Below are 15,344 nucleotides of genomic sequence, written 5' to 3' on the forward strand. Positions count from 1 at the left end.
GATGAACATTTGCATTGTTTTGTTTTGGGTTATTATGAATTAAGTGCTATGAATATTCACATATAGGTCTTTGTGTGGACATATATTTTCCTTTTTTTTGGGGAGTAGAATTTTATTTCATTTCTAGGAAGACAATTGCTGAGTTGTATGGTAAGTGTAATTTAACTTTATAAAACACTGATAAACTATTTTCCAAAGGGACTGCATCATTTTCATTCCCATCAGCAAAATATGAGAATTCCAGTTGCTCCTTATCATTGTCAACACTTTGCACTGTCAGTTAAAAAAATTTTAGCCATTCAAGTAGATGTGTAGTATTACTTCATTGTCCTTTTAATTTGTGTTTCCCAGATGACTAATGTTGTTAAGTATATTTTCATGTGCTTATTTCTCTTGAGTATACCTTCTTTGGTAAATTGTCCACTTTCTTTCCCATTTAAAAATTGGGTTGTTTGCCTGTCAGAATGGCTATCATCAGAAAGAATGCAAATAAACACAGCAAAGGAAACCATAAACAAAAAGAAAAGACAACCTACAGAATGGGAGAAAATGCTTGCAAATGATATGACTGACAAGGGATTAAATTCCAAAATATAGAAAGAGCTCATACAACTCAATATCAAAAAAACAAACAACTCAGTCCAAAAATGGGCACAGGATCTAAACAGACATTTTTCCAAAGAAGACATACAGATGGCCAACAGGCACGTGAAAAAAATGCTCAGCATTGCTAATTAGAGAAATGCAATTCAAACTACAATGAGGTATCACCTCACTCCAGTCAGAATGACCATCACCAAAAAGTTTATAAATAATAAATGCTGGAGTGGGTGTGGAGAAAAAGGAGCCCTCCTACACTGTTAGTGGGAAAGTAATTTGGTGTAGACAATATGGAGAATAGTATGGAGGTTTCTTAGAAAACTAAAAATAGAGCTGCCATATGATCCTGCAATCTCACTCCTGGGCATATATCCAGAGAAAACCATAATTCAAAAAGATACATGCACCCAGTGTTCACTGCAGCACTATTTACAATAGCCAAGACACAGAAGCAACCTAAATGTCCATTGACAGAGGGATGGATAAAGAAGATGTGGTATATGTATACAATGGAATATTACTCAGCCAAAATAAGAATGAAATAATGCCATCTGCAGCAACATGGATAGACTTAGAGATTATCATACTAAGTGAAATAAGCCAGACAGAGAAAGACAGATATCATATGATGTCACTTACATATGGAATCTAAAATAAGCTATAAGTGAACTTATTTACAAAATAGAAAGAGACTCACAGACATAGAAAACAAACTTATGGTTACCAAAGGGGGAGGGATAAATTAGGAGTTTGGGATTAACATATACACACTACTATATATAAAATACATAACCAACAAGGACCTACTGTATAGCATAGGGAACTATACTCTATATTTGTAATAACCTATAAGTGAAAAGAATCTGAAAAAGTATATATATGAATCACTGTGCTGTAAACCTGAAACTAACATGACACTGTAAATCAACTATATTTCAATTAAAAAAAAAAGAACACAAGTAACAAATGTTGGCAAGTATGTGGAGAAAAGGGAGCCCTTGTACACCGTTGGTAGGAATGTAAATTGGTGCAGCCAGTGTGGAAAACAGTATGGAAGTTTCTCAAGAAACTAAAAACAGAACTACCATATGACCCAGCAATTCCATTCCAAGGGTATACATCTGAAGAAACAAAAACACTAATTCGAAAAGATACATGCACCCCAAAGTTCATAGCAGCATTATTTACAATTGCCAAGATATGGAAGCAACCTAAGTATCCATCGACAGTTAAATGGATGAAAAAGATGTGGTATACATACACAATGGAATACTACTCAGTCATAAAAAGAATGAAATTTTGCCATTTGTAGCAACATGGATGGACTTGGAGGGTATTATGCTAACTCAAATAAGTGAGACAGAGAAAGACAAATACTGTATGATGTCATTTATATGTGGAATCTAAAAAGTACAACAGGGACTTCCCTGGTGGTGCAGTGGTTGAGAATCCGCCTGCCAATGCAGGGGACACGGGTTCGATCCCTGGTCCGGGAAGATTCCACATGCTGCGGAGCAACTAAGCCCATGCCCCACAACTACTGAGCCTGCCCTCTAGAGCCCGGGAGCCATAGTTACTGAAGCCCATGCACCTAGAGCCCTGCAACAAGAGAAGACACCACAAATGAGAAGCCTGTGCACCACAACGAAGAGTAGCCCCCGGTCGCCACAACTAGAGAAAGCCCGCGCGCAACAATGAAGACCCAATGCAGCCCCCCAAAATAAAAATAAATAAATAAAGTTTATTAAAAAAAAATACAACAGGGCTTCCCTAGTGGCGCAGTCGTTGAAAGTCCGCCTGCCGATGCAGGGGACACGGGTTCGTGCCCCGGTCCGGGAAGATCCCACATGCCGCGGAGCGGCTGTGCCCGTGAGCCATGGCCGCTGAGCCTGCGCATCCGGAGCCTGTTGCTCCGCGACGGGAGAGGCCACAACAGTGAGAGGCCCGCGTGCCGGAAAAAAAAAAAACAAAAAACCCAACAACAACAAACTAGTGAATATAACAAAAAAGAAGCAGACTCACGGATATAGAGAACGAATTAGTGGCTACCATTAGGGAGAGGGAAGGGGGAAGGGGCAATATAGGGGTAGGGGATTAAGAGGTACAAACTACTAGGTATAAAATAAGCTATAAGTGTATATATTGTGCAACATGGGGAATATAGCCAATATTTTATAATACTATAAATGGGATATAACCTTTTAAAAGTGTGAATATTGTACACCAGTAATTATATAATATTGTACATCAACCATACTTCAGTTTTTTAAAAATGGGTTGTTTGGTCTTTATTATTGATTTGTAAGAGTTTTAAAAAATATTCTGGATAGGGAATTCCCTGGAGGTCCAGTGGTTAGGACTCGGCGCTTTCACTGCCAGGGCCTAGGTTCAATCCCTGGTCGGGGAAGTAAGATCCCACAAGCTGCATGGCGTGACCAAAAATAAAAAATTCTGGATACAAGTTCTTTATCAGATACATATTTTGCCTATGGAAATAACCCAAAATACAGACAAAGAGTCATTCATGAGGTTTTTCACATCAATGTCATTTACAATTGTGATGAAATTGGAAATAAGTTACAATCTAATAAAAGGGAAACTGTTCACTTCTTTACGATTCAAAGGAATATTTTACAGCCATTTATTAATATTAAAAATGTAAAGACATAGAAACCTGCTTTTGATGTAATTTTAGGCAGAAAATAAAATTATGTATAATATCAGGTGTGCATTAAGAAAGCCTGGAAGTATATGCCAAAGCAATGAGGGTAATACTGTGTAACTGGTAAGATTATGGCTGGTGTTTAGATTCTCAATACTTTTCCAAACTTTTCAAGGTTGATATGGTAAGCCTTAGTTAAACAAGAAAAAAGCATCTCATAAAGAGGTAAATGGTTACCACAGTGGTTGGTGCTTCCTTTACAAGCTCACCTAGACTGAGGCATGATTTGTGATACCATTAATAACCAGGTGGGTTAGTCAATAGCATAGCAGACCAGCCAAAAGCTTTGAACTGTAATTCCAGCTCTGCCCTTGAACTTCAGGCTGTTTTTCACTCCTGTTTACTGTGAAGTACTTAGCAAGACTGCCATGTAGCTTTCTGGGGAACTGCTTCCCAGGTATGTACTCTCAAATATGCAACAGCTCTTGAGATTTGTTGAGTGACTTGGGAAGATAATCTTGAGAAGTCAGGCCTGCCTTTAATATTTAGAAGAGAGAGCCTCTGTGCTTCTGCCGATACACAGATACAAAGAGCTGGAGGGCAAGCAATAGGGGTAGTTAAGGAGAAAAGCCTTGGGGTGAAGAAAATATTGGAGGCAAGAAGAGAAAGACAAGGGTGAAAAGAGGAAATGGACGAAAGAATTGAGAACCCAAGCAAATAAGTCTCTGGACTGAGAACTGTCATACTTTGAATAAGAATTTTGTAGCTACATTTTGCACCTGTAAAGTCTTACTCTGTAAATGATTTGTATCCTTTTACTCATTTTCCTTTCTAGTTCTACAGCTATTTATGTCATCCTCTGGAGACTGGAAAGAGAGGACAATTACTACTGGGTTTACTGAGAGGAAGGAATTTAAGGTGCTTCTATAGGAATGACTCTCATAAGAAGGCAGTTTCCTAAGGCAACATATTTTGTCAAGATGAGTGATTCAGCTCATATCAGAGATATTTTTGAACCTGGTCAATTACTTTACCTAAGGCAGCCACACTATATATGTTTGCTGAGGTGTAACTCATGAAACCAAGAAATAATATTCAAATGATTATTTAGAAGATCAAATAGAGGGTTTAAAAAAAAATTGGTAGCCAACAAAATCTAGCCAAAATTCTTTTTTGAAACTTGATAATATGGAAATGCAAAGGGCCTAGAATAACCCACACAATCTTGAAGAAATACAAAGTGGGAGGACTTACTCTACTGTCCGTTACATGTATTATAAATAATTGTGTCACAAGGATGGACATACCGACCAATGAAATAGAGTATAAATCCATAAGAAGATCCATGCCTATGTGGATATTTTATTTATGACAAAAGAGACACTGCAAAGCATTAAAGAAAAGATAATCTTTTCAATAAATGGTGCTGGGAGCATTGAATAAATTATGTGGAGAAACTTGACACCTACCTCATACTATACATGAAAATTCATTCCATCCCCATGCACTTGCAGTCCATGAGCCAAAGGGATATGCAAAGATGCTTAATTAAACATTTCAGGGCTGGTTTCTCTGTTCATATCCAATTCTGGTGCTTAGTAACAGGGACCCATGCTGATGTCCAAGGGCAAAAAGCCCCACTTCCTTTAAGGAAGGGGGCAAGCCTGACCCTGATGCCCAGTAAGGGGCAACCCTGGGCTTTTTGTTTTTCATGCTTTTCTTTTTGTTGGCCTTGTGCTGAGTTTGTTTACAAAAGATGTATTTTGTTTAACCAAATATTAAAAATGGAAAACTCGGTACATTAAAAAATTCAATCTAGATGTATCATAGACTTAAATGTAAAAGGCTGAATAAAGCTTCTAAAGGAAGAAGAGCTTCATGACTTCAAGATAAGAAAAGATTTTTAATAAGTACTAATCATAAAGAAAAAGATCATTTGAGTACATTAAAATTTAAAACCTCATTAAAGGCAAGGAAAGACTTTTAAAATAGGAGACAAAAAGAACTGATCATAAAGAAAAAGACTGATAAATTTGAGATTAATTTAACATTGGTATAAATACTTTCCATTTATTAAAGGATACAGAATATGCAGAAAATATTTGCAAACCTATAACCTACAAAGAGCTCATGTATGAAATACATAAAGAAATCCTATAAACCAATAAGAAAATGACAGTCAACCTAGAAGAAAAATGGGCAAAAGATTTGAACAGATGCTTCTGGGGAAAAAAAAGGATATCCAATGGACAATAAACATATGAAAAGATACTTAACATCCCTAATAATTAGAGAAATGCAAATAAAAACTATAACCAGACATCATTATATACCCACCAGAATGGCTAAAATTAAAAGACCAGCACTCCCAGGTGTTGGTGAGGATGTGGACAACAGATACTCTTATATGGTGCTGGAAGACTGCAGATTGGTACAACACTTTGGAAAATTTTTTATAGGATTTAATAAAGTTGAAGGTACGTATAAATTTTTACCCAGCAATGCCATTTATAAGAATATACCCAATAAAAATATGTGTACCTGTTCTTTTTTTTTTTTTTTTTGGGTACATGGGCCTCTCACTGTTGTGGCCTCTCCCGTTGCAGAGCACAGGCTCCGGACGCGCAGGCTCAGCGGCCACGACTCACGAGCCTAGCCGCTCCGCGGCATGTGGGATCTTCCCAGACCGGGGCACGAACCCGTGTCCCCTGCATCGGCAGGCGGACTCTCAACCACTGCGCCACCAGGGAAGCCCCTGGGTGAATCTTAAAAACATATTGTTGAGTAGAAGAGGCCAGATCCACAAGAATATATATTAGCTTTTTTCCCAACGGGTTTGCCACCAGGACACGGGTGTCCTAAAAACCTAAGCAAAACCTAAGCAAAAACGGGAAAGGAGAAGACCCACATCAACATCGTTGTCATTGGACACATAGATTCGGGGAAGTCTACCACTACTGGCCATCTGCTCTACACATGTGATGGGATAGACAAGAGAACCACTGAAAAGTTTGAGAAGGAGGCTGCCGAGATGGGAAAGGGCTCCTTCAAGTATGCCTGGGTCTTGGACAAACTGAAAGCTGAACGCGAGCGTGGTATCAGCATTGATATCTCCCTATGGAAATTCAAGACCAGCAAGTACTATGTGACCATCATTGATGCCCCAGAACACAGAGACTTCATCAAAAACATGATTACAGGCACATGCCAGGCTGACTGTGATGTCTTGATTGTTGCTGCTGGTGTTGGTGAATTCGAAGCAGGTATTTCCAAGAATGGGCAGACTTGTGAGCATGCCCTTCTGGCCTACATTCTGGGTGTGAAACAACTAATTGTTGGAGTTAACAAAATGGATTCCACTGAGCCACCCTACAGCCAGAAAGAGATAGGAGGAAATTGTTAAGGAAGTCAGCACCTACATTAAAAAAATTGGCTACAAACACGACACAGTAGCATTTGTGCTAATTTCTGGCAGGAATGGTGTCAACATTCAACCATTCCAACATGCTGGAGCCAAGTGCTAACATGCCTTGGTTCAAGGGGTGGAAAGTCACCCGTAAAGATGGCAATGCCGGTAGAACCACACTGCTTGAAGCTCTGGATTGCATCCTGCCACCAACTCGCCCAACTGACAAACCCTTGTGTTTGCCCCTCCAGGACGTCTAAAAAATTGGTGGTATTGGCACTGTCCCTGTGGGTCAAGTGGAGACTGGTGTTCTCAAACATGGCATGGTGGTCACCTTTGCTCCAGTCAAAGTGACAACTGAAGTGAAGTCTGTTGAAATGCACCATGAAGCTTTGAGTGAAGCCCTTCCTGGGGACAATGTGGGCTTCAACGTCAAGAATGTGTCTGTCAAAGATGTTCGTCATGACAATGTGGCTGGTGACAGCAAAAATGACCCACCAATGGAAGCAGCTGTCTTCACAGTTCAGGTGATTATCTTGAACCATCCAGGCCAAAGCAGTGCTGGATGTGCACATGTGCTGGATTGTCACACAGCTCACGTTGCTTGCAAGTTCGCTGAGCTGAAGGAGAAGATTGATCGCCATTCTGGGAAAAAGCTGGAAGATGGCCCCAAATTCTTGAAATCTGGTGATGCTGCCATCGTTGATATGGTTTCCTGGCAAACCCATGTGTGTTGAGAGCTTCTCTGACTATCCTCCTCTGGGCTGTTGTGCTGTTCATGACATGAGACAGACGGTTGCTGTGGGTGTCATCAAAGCAGTGGACAAGAAGGCAGCTGGAGGTGGCAAGGTCACCAAGTCTACGCAGAAAGCTCAGAAGGCTAAATGAATATTATCCTCAATACCTGCCACCCCAGTCTTAATCAGTGGTGGAAGAACGGTCTCAGAACTATTTGTCTCAATTGGCCATTTAAGTTTAATAGCAAAAGACTGGTTAATGATAACAATGCATTGTAAAACCTTCAGAAGGAAAGGAGAATGTTTTGTGGACCATTTGTTTTGTTTGTGGCAGTTTTAAGTTATTAGTTTTTAAAATCAGTACTTTTTAATGGAAACAACTTGACCAAAAATCTCTCACAGAGGGCTTCCCTGGTGGCGCAGTGGTTGAGAGTCCGCCTGCCGATGCAGGGGACACGGGTTCGTGCCCTGGTCCGGGAAGATCCCACATGCCGCGGAGCGGCTGGGCCCGTGAGGCATGGCCGCTGAGCCTGCGCGTCCGGAGCCTGTGCTCCGCAACGGGAGAGGCCACAACAGTGAGAGGCCCGCGTACCGCAAAAAAAGAAAAACAAAAAAATCTCTCACAGAATTTGAGACCCGTTAAAAAAGTTTAATGAGAAAAAAAAGAATATATATTATATAATTCCATTTATATAAAGTTTAAATACAGGTCAAACCAAACTATACTGCTTAGGGTTCCATGCTTAGGAGAAAAACTACAATGAGGAACAAGGAAATAATTATCACAGAAGTTAAGGTAATAATTATCTTTCAAAAGAAAAGGAGTAGTGATTAGGGGAAATCACTTTTGGGATTTCTGGAATATTGGCAATTTTGTATTTCTTGACCTGTGTGTTGCTTTGTGAAATGTCATCAAGCTGTTTCGTAAACTTCACCGTTTGTCTGTTAGACTGGCCCAAGAAGAAATAGAAAAATTGAATAAACCAATATCCATAGAAGAAACTGAAATGGTAGCCAAAGATCTACTTCCTAAAAGAAGCCAGATCCTATAACTCTATGATTAGATTCTATGAAACTTTTAAGGAACAAATATTTCCTACCTTATCCAACTCTTCCTGTGCTATAACTCACATCAGAACTAAATTTAAAAGCAGGAGAAATTTAAAATAATAAGCTCACTTATAAAAAGATACCAAGATTCTAAATAAAATACTAGCAAATTGAATCTTGCAATTCATTAAAAGAATAATTATCATGATGCAGGATTGAAAGGATATTTTAACACCAGAATATCAAGAATTCTACTAACTAGAAGGATGATGTAAGCATGAACTTAGTAGATGTCACAAGATCATTTATGTGTGGTATAGCCATACAATGGGATATCATTCAGCCATAAAAAAGGAATGATGTCCTGATACATGATACAATGTGGAGGAATCTTGAAAACATGCTTAGTGAAAGAAGCCATGCACAGAAGTCCACATACAGGCATACCTTGGAGATACTGCAGGTTCAGTTGCAGACTACCTCAATAAAGCGAGTCACAGGAATTTTTTGGTTTCTCAGTGCACATAAAAATTATGTTTACACAGTACTGTAGTCTAATAAGTGTGCAATAGCATTATGTCTAAAAAAAACAATTAAACATTGAAAAAACAGCCTTAATTAAGAAATAGTGCTGTTGGAAAACTGGCATCAATAGACTTGCTCGATGCAGGGTTGGCAGAGACCTTCAATTTATAAAAAACACAGTATCTGTGAAGCACAATAAAGTGAAGCACAATAAAATGAGGTATGCCTGTATCGTACAATTCCATTTGTATGAAATGTCAGATTAGACAGATCCATAGAGACATAATTTTTCTACCAGCTGTAACAAAAAACACACCCCCGTCAAATCAGACTCATGCCAGAAATGCAAGTAGGTACTGAGCATATACCCTGAGAAAACCATAATTCAAAAAGATACATGTACCACAGTGTTCATTGTAGCACTGTTTATAATAGCCAGGACATGGAAGCAACCTAAATCAGCAAATGAATGGATAAAGAAGATGAGGCACATATACACAATGGAATATTACTTAGCCATAAAAAGGAACGAAATTGAGTTATTTGTAATGAGGTGGATGGACTGAGAGTCTGTCATACAGAGTGAAGTAAGTCAGAAAGAGAAAGACAAATACCGTATGCTAACGCATATACATGGAATCTAAAAAAATGGAACTGATGAACCTAGTGGCAGGGCAGGAATAAAGACACAGATGTAGAGAACGGACTTGAGGACTTGAGGTGGGGGAGGGGAAGCTGGGATGAAGTGAGAGAGTAGCACTGACATATATACACTACCAAATGTAAAATGGATGACTAGTGGGAAGCTGCTGCATAGCACAGGGAGATCAGCTTGATGCTTTGTGACGATCTAGAGGGGTGGGATAGGGAAGGTGGGAGGGAGGCTTAAGAGGGAGGGGATATGGGGATATATGTATACGTATAGCTGATTCACTTTGATTCACTTTGTTATACAGCAGAAATTAACACAACATTGTAAAGCAATTATATTCCAATAAAAAATTCAAGTATGGTTCATTATTTGGATTTGTATTAATATGACACTATATTAATAAATCAAAGGAGAAAAACAATACAATCATCTCAATAGATACTTAAGTACCATTTAGCAAAATTGATTTCTGACTAAACAAAACAAAATCAGGACTTCCCTGGTGGCACAGTGGTTAAGAATCTGCCTGCCAATGCAGGGGACACAGGTTCGAGCCCTGGTCTGGGAAGATCCCACATGCTGCAGAGCAACTAAGCCCGTGTGCCACAACTGAGCCTATGCTCTAGAGCCCACAAGCCACAACTACTGAAGCCTGCATGCCTGGAGCCCTGCTCCACAACAAGAGAAGCCACTGCAATGAGAAGCCCGTACACCACGACAAAGAATAGTCCCCAGTCGCCACAACTAGAGAAAGCCCGTGCACAGCAACAAAGACCCAATGCAGCCAAAAAAACAAAACAAAATCAAAACAAAAACCAGAAAGGCTTACTATCATGAATAGCTAGATTTTTTTTGCCATTATAAAGATCCAGTATCATACTTTAATTACCATTAAAGTAAGGAAGAAGACATTATACCTTAATAATGTTCTGGAAATCCTAACCAGTACAGTTAAATAAGAAAAGAATTTAAGAGATATCTCTTAAGGTAAGAGATACCTTTCATACCTTAAGTAAGACACTCTTAAGGCAAGAAAGGTTTATTATTTGTAATTGTATCAAAGGATAACGAGAAACCTGAAGAGTAAAAAGAACTGTTAGGAAGTTGTGGGAAATGCAAAAACGGCTATGATATTTTGAAGCTCTTCTCAGGAGTGGAGTATATTTCTTCACACTTTGAATTTGAGTTGAACTATATGACTTTCTTTAGAACATTGGGAAATTAGCAAGTTTGAAAAGTGCTTGTGCATTGGAACTTGCCCTCTTTTATGTTTTAAGGAAATCTGAGACCACTACTCTGTGAATTAAGCCTAGGTTAGCTTGCTGGATGGTGAGACACATGTGTCAAGTCATTGACATTACCCAAACTGACACAGAACAAACTCCCAGACCCATGAGGCCATCCCAGACTACCTAGGCCAGTTGAGGTGCCAGTTGACTGCAGAGATAAACTGAACTGGCCTAGACGAGGACACCAGTTGATCTGCAGAGTCTTGAGGAATAACACATGCTTGTTGTTTTGAGCCACTATGTTTTGGGGTGTTTTGTTATGCAGCAAAAGCTGACTGATACAGAAATTATAAGTGAACTTATTAAAGTGGTCAGCTACTTTTTTACAATTACTGTACAAAATTGACAAATGGTTAGAAAATACAATGGAGGAAAGATCCCATTTACAACAGCAACACTACCACCAATATACCTGAAAATAAACATAACCAGAAATAGACAGGACCTATATAAAGAAAATGTAAAATCTCTATTAGGGAATATTAATTCTTGCTAAATTAATCTGTAAACTCAATGTGATCTCAATCAAAATGTCAAAAAAATGTAAACATTAGAAAATCTTAATGGGTTCATTAGTAGAAATAAACAAGAAAACTATCTGAATGGAAAGATATTTGGGGGGGGCAGTCAGATTAGATATTTTATTGCATTTTGAAGTTACAAGAATTAAAAACAGTTTCATTCCAGAAAAATGTAGAGAGGCCAACAGAATCAAATAGAGAATCCAGAGCAGACTAAAATACACATGATTTTAGTAAATGGTAATGGTGACATTTCCAATTCATGAGAGGAAAGATAGATTATTTTTAAAAGTGTTGGGACTAGTTGGGGGAATAAATTCAAGCTGTATAACCCCACTTCTTTTATCAAAGTAAATTCCAGAAGGAATGTAATGTAAAATGTTAAAATGAAACTATAAAGGTACTAGTAGTAAAGAAGCCAGATACAAAAGGTCACATTTTGTATGGTTACATTTATGTGAAATGTCCTGGGAATCCATAGAGAAAGAAAGTAGATTAGTTGTTGCCGGGGGTGGGGGGCGGACAGGGAAATGGGGAGTGACTGCTTAATGAATAGGAGGTTCCTTTCAGGGTGATGAAAAATTTGTAAAATTAAATCGTGGCAATGGTTGCACAACTGTGAAAATACTAAAAATCACCGAATTGTATACTTTAAAAGGGTCAATTTTATGGTATGTGAATTATATTTCAGTAACACTCTTCCTTAAGAAAAAAAGAGGAAGAAGAAAATGAAAAGCCCAGAGACTGGAGAGTCCAGGGGAGGCTCTGACCCAAGTAATGAGGTCAGGTACAGTGGAGCTGGGTCTGGAAGGGTATTTTTCGGAAGTAGATGTTTTATACGAAGAAAGGGAGCAAAAGAAATGCCTCTCTTGGCTCTGATTACTGCATCACTCAGCCTCTTCCCAGGACTTATGGACTCTGCATGCCCTGGATAATTATTTTAAACTTAATAAATGGTTTGCAGTAAAAAAAAAAAATTACTAGAAGAAAACATGAGTGAATTCATTTATAATCTTGTAATGAATACCTTTCTAAGCATGACACAAAACCCAGAAGTCAAATGGAAAATGATTGATCCATTTGCATAGAAATCAGCAGTTTTTATATTAAAATACCACATACAGGTAATAATAGTATTATAGTTATGTTTTTAAAAGATTTTTTTGTCTTTAGAGATACGTACTGAAACACGTGTGGATGAAATGATATGATGTCTGGGATTTGCTTCAAAATAACTTGGGATGGGAGTGAAGTTTGGTAATGAGTCCATGGGATACTCTTCTCTCTAATTTTTTTAAGTTTGATTTTTCCATGACAAAAAATTAAACAATAAATAGCAAGAAAAATGTATGTACAACATAAAAAGATAAACTGGGAACAAATATTTGCAGCATAAAACATTAAAAGGGCTTGGGACTTCCCTGGCAGTGCAGTGGTTAAGACTCCATGATCCCAATGCAGGGGACATGGGTTCGAGCCCTGGTCTGGGAAGATCCCACATGCCGCTGAGCAACTAAGCCCGTGCACCACAACTACTGAGCCTACACCCTAGAGCCCGTGCTCCACAACGAGAGAAGCCACCCCAATGAGAAGCCCGTGCACTGCAAAGAAGAGTAGCCCCTACTTGCCGCAACTAGAGAAAGCCTGCATGCAGCAGCAAAGACCCAATGCAGCCAAAAATAAAATATAAATAAATTTAAAAAAAAAAGTATGGCATTTATTGCCAAGCAAGAAGAACAGGTACCTTGTGCTCAAAAGACCCAAACTCCCACGTGGCTTTCGGGGAAGGGTTTTTAAAGACAATGTGAGGGAGAGGGTCACAGGTTTGTGTGATCAGCCCATGCATATTTCTCTGATTTGTTGACAGTGAGATAACAGGGTGCTGTTTTGGGAATCTCAATTATCAACCTTCTGTGTCCAACCCGTCTGGGGTCTATGTGCTAATGGTCAGCATGCAGTTAACTTCCTCCACCTGGTGGGGGTTTTAAGTATCTGCAAAACAACACAAGGATATGGCTCAGGATATTATCTATAGCCCTTGAGGAGGAACTAAAGGTCCTTGACTTTGTTTTATGGCTAAACTATTATTATTTTGTCTTGCTTGACTGCTTTTCTTTGTTTCTGCATTTTCTCACTTCTCTGATTAAATTTATTCTTTGGGGCTTCCCAGGTGGCGCAGTGGTTGAGAATCTGCTTGCTAATGCAGGGGACATGGGTTCAAGCCCTGGTCTGGGAAGATCCCACATGCCGCGGAGCAACTAGGCCCGTGAGCCACAACTACTGAGCCTGCGCGTCTGGAGCCTGTGCTCCGCAACAAGAGAGGCCGCAATAGTGAGAGGCCCGCGCGCCGCGATGAAGAGTGGCCCCCGCTTGCCACAACTAGAGAAAGCCTTCGCACAGAAACGAAGACCCAAGACAGCCAAAAAAATAAATAAATAAACAAATGTGGGGTTTAAAAAAAAAAAATTATTCTTTGGAACGAGGGGAAGGCCTAGGAGGTTAAAACTTTTCTACAAATAAGAGGCAGGGGACACGGGGGTCTGTCCCCGAGAAAGCCTTGCAGGATCCTGCTCATTTTCAGGTTGATCTCTAAGATACATTATTACGAAATCAAGGCAGTAGAGTTTCACAGAGTGTGTATTGTATGACCCATATATATACATTTTAAGAAATGTGTGTGTTGTATGTGATATGTTTATTATAATTTTTATATAACCATAACACATTTTTCTAGAGTTATAAATAAATTATTAATAGTGGGGAAAGGAGTAGTGATGTTGGTGGTGAAAGTAAGATTTAATTTTAAAACTTTTTGTAGCACTTGGATTCCCCTCCCCCCATTTGCATGTATTCATTTTAATTTTTTCTAAGTTTAAAGGAAATGGAAGCTTTTGCACTCAAAGGCTGTGAACCTTGGCATATGGTTTACAAGATAAAGTTCCATTTGTATGTAGTAGCTAACCATCCCTTTTTTTGTCATTTTTCCCTTGCTGCTTTCAATAAATTGTCTTTAATTTTTGCCAGTTTGATCACTATGTGTCTTGGCGTGTTTCTCCTTGGGTTTATCCTGTATGGGACTCACTGCGCTTCCTGGACTTGGGTGGCTATTTCCTTTCCCATGTTAGGGAAGTTTTCGACTATAATCTCTTCAAATATTTTCTCTGGTCCTTTCTCTCTCTCTTCTCCTTCTGGGACCCCTATAATGTGAATGTTGTTGCATTTAACGTTGTCCCAGACGTCTCTTAGGCTGTCTTCATTTCTTTTCAGCCTTTTTTCTTTAATCTGTTCTGTAGCAGTGAATTCCAATATACTGTCTTCCAGGTCACTTATCCATTCTTCTGCCTCAGTTATTCTGCTATTGATTCCTTCCAGTGTAGTTTTCATTTCAGTTATTGTATTGTTCATCTCTGTTTGTTTGTTCTTTAATTCTTCTAGGTCTTTGTTAGACATTTCTTGCATCTTCTCGATCTTTGCCTCCATTCTTTTTCTGAGGTCCTGGATCATCTTCCCTATCATTATTCTGAATTCTTTTTCTGGAATGTTGCCTATCTCCACTTCATTTAGTTGTCTTTCTGGGTTTTATCTTGTTCCTTCATCTGGTACATAGCCCTCTGCATTTTCATCTTGTCTATCTTTCTGTGAATGTGGTTTTTGTACCACAGGCTGCAGGATTGTAGTTCTTCTTGCTTCTGCTGTCTGCCCTCTGGTGGATGAGGCTATCTAAGAGGCTTGTGCAAGTTTCCTGATGGGAGGGACTGGTGGTGAGTAGAGCTGGCTGTTGCTCTGGTGGGCAGAGCTCAGTAAAACTTTAATCTGCTTGACTGCTGATGTGTGGGGCTGGGTTCCCTCCCTGTTGGTTGTTTGGCCTGAGGCGACCCAACACTGGAGCCTACCTGGGCTCT

The 15,344-nt window shown here is 39.3% G+C and overlaps 1 long non-coding RNA gene and 1 pseudogene across 1 annotated transcript; both read left to right on the top strand.

The window, feature by feature from the left end:
- The first annotated feature begins 3,615 nt into the window (after positions 1–3,615).
- Positions 3,616–13,907, top strand: LOC125960925 (uncharacterized). The gene is made up of 2 exons (XR_007471113.1): positions 3,616–3,719; positions 13,613–13,907. It is a non-coding gene; the product is annotated as an uncharacterized LOC125960925 (long non-coding RNA).
- On the top strand, positions 6,164–8,012 carry LOC101277210 (elongation factor 1-alpha 1-like; annotated as a pseudogene).
- Positions 13,908–15,344: the final 1,437 nt, after the last annotated feature.

The sequence above is a fragment of the Orcinus orca genome, chromosome 13 (genome assembly GCF_937001465.1).
Source record: "Orcinus orca chromosome 13, mOrcOrc1.1, whole genome shotgun sequence".
Classification (NCBI taxonomy): domain Eukaryota; kingdom Metazoa; phylum Chordata; class Mammalia; order Artiodactyla; family Delphinidae; genus Orcinus; species Orcinus orca.